Raw genomic sequence first — 4,124 nt, 5'->3', positions numbered from 1 at the left:
CGAAATCATGTGAGGATTTATATGCAGGAGAAACAAGCAGAATATAGAAAGTACAGAGGAGAGCTGCAAAAGGAAATGAGATCTGCAAGAGAATGTATGAGAAAAGATTAGCAGGTCACATAACTGGGAACACTGAAGTCCTTTCCCAACATATGGACAGTCAGTGAAAGGGGGGATCAATTAGGAGATCCTGTGGAGACAGAGGGTGTGGCTGAGGCACCAATTAAGTATCACAAAATAAGCGGATGCTGCAAATGTCACAGTCAAGGAGGAGGAAGTGAAGAAATTGGACAGGATGAAAATAGATAAAGTGGAGACAATTACAAGATTGGCAGCTCTCACAGTAGGAAAGTTACCCAGTTTGAATGGGCTGCATCCTGGGTTGCTGAGGGAAGTAAGGGTGGAAATATCAGAGACTCGAACCACAATCTTTCAATCCTCCTTAAATATGGGAATGTTGCCAGTGGACTGGAGGATGCAGGTAAGCTTGGGTATTTCGATCTTAGTTTAATTTGACCATTTTTATAATGTATCCATTGGAATAACTAACAAGGTCAAGAAAGCCATTTTATAATTAACACATGACCAAAGGTGCCATTTTGTGTTCAGTACTAATGTGCCGTGTGGAGGACACTATTTGTGCTTAAACATTAGCACAACACGGGAAGAAACGGTTACCGATTATAAGCTCTCACTCAATTGGTGCAGAGTATGAGCACCAGGGGTTACTTCTGACAGTTGAAGAGATCATCGCATCTCATTGGATAGCTACCACCCACTCCAAGCTGGGCAGCCCCCAATCAGTTAGGTGCTGTCCTGCCACAACCTGCTTGCTTCAATGGGTGCTTGGAGCTTAGAGAGTCATCTCTCAACAGGCGGATCGATAATCAATGCACCAAGAAAAACAAGCTCAACAAAGAAGACACCAGTCCTTCGCATCGCAAGCTGGAATGTGAGGATCATGTGTCCTGGCCTTACTGACACCCTTCTGCAGGTTGATGACACACACAAGACAGCTTTGATGGACAAAGAACTCACAAGGCTCAATGTGGACATTGCTGTGCTGCAAGAAACTAGACTCGTTCAAAGTGGATCCCTCAAAGAGAAACACTACACCTTCTTCTGGCAGGGGAAAGCCCAAGAGGCAAGTCGTGAGCATGGAGTGGTTTTCACAGTAAAAAACACGCCACTTGAGATGAGTGAACCAGCCACAGTAGGCTCAGAGAGACTTCTTACTCTTCACTTGTCAACAAGCGTGGGCCCAGTTAATCTCATGTGCATCTATGTCCCGACACTCACCTCCACCCCAGATGTCAAGGATCAATTCTATGTGACACTTGATACTGCCATCAGTAGAATTCCCAGCACTGAGGGACTGTACCTTCTAGGAGACTTCAACGCAAGCTTGGGTACTGACTACAGCTTGGCCAACGAGCATAGAGCACCAGGGGATTGGCAAGATGAATGAAAATGGACAGAGGTTGCTGGAGCTATGCTGTCACCATGGATTCTGTGTGATGAACAGCTACTTCCAGGTCAAGCTGTGCCACAGGGTGTCCTGGAGACATCTGAGATCACACCACTGGCACCAGCTAGACCTTATCATCACCAGACATACCACCCTCAGCAGTGTCCTCATCACTCACAGCTATCACAGTGCTGACTGTGACACTGACCACTCCCTGGTGTGCAACAAGGTCAGGCTTCAGCCAAGGAAGCTTCATCCATCCAAGAAGAACGTCGTCCTCAGATCAACACTTGACGAACCACTGATCCAGAAAGGACCCAGGAGTTCCTCAACATCCTCGATCAGGCTCTTTCAGACAACAATGCTCAAGGTCTCAGTGCGGCGTCAAAGTGGAATCATCTGTTAACAAGCAGATGGAAAGGTGAGTGGAGCATTACCTTAAACTCTACATAACGGAGAATATTGTCATTGAAGTGGCTCTCAGTGCCATTCCAGACTTCCCTGTCATGGAGGAGCCGGACAGTGACCCCACCATAGTGGAGCTCAGCAAAGCCATTAACCATCTTGCCATTGGTAAAGCCCCGGGAAATGATGGTATTCCACCTGGAATCATCAAAAGTGGAAAAGCGGTTCTACTGCAGCATCTCCATGAACTTCTGTGTCTCTGTTGGAAGGAAAGATCTGCACCTCAAAACATGCGTGATGCAAACATTGTCACCTTGTACAACAATAAGGGGGAATCGCAGTGACTGCAGCAATTAGCTTGGCATCTCCTTGCTAAGTATTGTGGGGAAGGTCTTTGCTCGCATTGCTCTGACCAGATTGCAGACCCTGGCATCACACATCTATCCTGAGTCTCAGTGCAGCTTCAGAGCTGGTAGATCGACAGTCGACATGATTGTCTCACTTCGGCAGTTACAGGAGAAGTACTGTGAACAGTACAGACCACTCTACATTGTCTTTACATATGAACATACGAATTAGGAGCAGGAGTGGGCCACTCGTCCCTTCGAGCCTGCTTCACCATTCAATAAGCTCATGGCTGAACTGATTACTCCACATTTCCATCTACCTCCGATAACCTTTCACCCCCTTGCAGATAAAGAATCCATCCATCTCTCCCTTAAAAATATTCAAAGACTCTGCTTCCACCCAGGAGGAAGAAAATTCTTTGAGGAAGAAAATTCCAAAGACTCACGACCCTCTGAGGGGGAAAATTGCTCCTCATCTCTGTCTTAAATGGGTGACCCCTTATTATTAAACAGTGACCCCTAGCTCTAGATTCTCCCACAAGGGGAAACATCCTTTCCACATCCACCCTGTCAAAACCCCTCAGGATCTTGTATGTTTCAATCATGTCGCCTCTTTCTCTTCTAAACTCTAGTGGATACGAACCTGGCCTGTCCAATCTTTCCTCGTAAGACAGCCCACCCATTCCATGTATTAGTCTAGTAAACCTTCTCTGTACTACCTCCAACGCATTTACATCCTTCCATAAATAAGGAGACCAGTACTGTACTCAGTATTGCAGAAGAGGTCTCACCAATGCCCTATATAGCTGAAGCATAACCTCCCTACTATTGTATTCAATTCCCCTGGCGATAAATGATAACATTCTATCAGCTTTCCTAATTACGTGCTGTACCTGCAGACTAACCTTTTGCGATTCGTGCACTAGGACACCCAGATCCCTCTGCATCTCAGATCTCTGCAATCTCTCACCATTTAGATAATATGCTTTTTTATTCTTCCTGCCAAAGTGGACAATTTCCCACTTTCCCACATTATACTCCATTTGCCAGGTCTTTGCCCAGTCACTTAACCTATCTATATCCCTTTGTAGCCCCCTTATGTCCTCTTCACAACCTACTTTCCGACCTATCTTTGTCATCAGCAAATTTAGCAACCATACTTTTGGTCCCTTCATCAAAGTCATTTCGAGAATTGTAGAAGGTTGAGGCCCCAGCACAGATCCCTGTGGACCACTCGTTACTTCTTGCCAACCAGAAAATGACCCATTTATGCTGACTCTCTGTTTCCTGTTCGCTAGCCAATCTTCTATCCATGCCAATATGTTACCCCTGACACCATGAGCTTTTATTTTCTGCAATAACCTTTGATATGTCACCTTATCCTTCTGGAAATCGAAGTCAAATACATCCACCGGTTCCCCTTTATCCACAGCACATGTAACTCCCTCAAAGAACTCCAATAAATTGGTTAAACATGATTTCCCTTTCACAAAACCATGTTGACTCTGCCTGGTTACCTTAATGTTTTCTAAATGCCCTGCTATAACATCTTCAGTAATCGCTCCTAACATTTTCCCGAAGACAGATGTTAAGCTAACCGGCCTGTCGTTTCCTGCTTTCTGTCTCCCTCCCTTTTTGAATAAATGAATTACATTCGCTACTTTCCAATCTAACAGAACCTTCCCGAAGCGATGGAATTTTGGAAAATTAAAACCAGCGCATCAACTATCTCACTAGCCACTTCAGGACCTGGCGACTTCTCAGCCCGCAGCTGCAACAATTTGTTTAGTACCACTTCCCTGGTGATTGTAATTTTCTTGAGTTCCTCCCTCCCTTCCATTTCCTGACTTACAGCTAATACTGGGATGTTATTTGTGTCCTCAATAGTGAAGACCAATCCAAAG

The sequence above is a fragment of the Heterodontus francisci genome, unplaced genomic scaffold (assembly GCF_036365525.1).
Source record: "Heterodontus francisci isolate sHetFra1 unplaced genomic scaffold, sHetFra1.hap1 HAP1_SCAFFOLD_59, whole genome shotgun sequence".
In the NCBI taxonomy this organism is placed as follows: Eukaryota; Metazoa; Chordata; class Chondrichthyes; order Heterodontiformes; family Heterodontidae; genus Heterodontus; species Heterodontus francisci.
The sequence above is the reverse complement of the archived record's forward strand: the minus strand, read 5'-3'. Positions refer to the sequence as shown.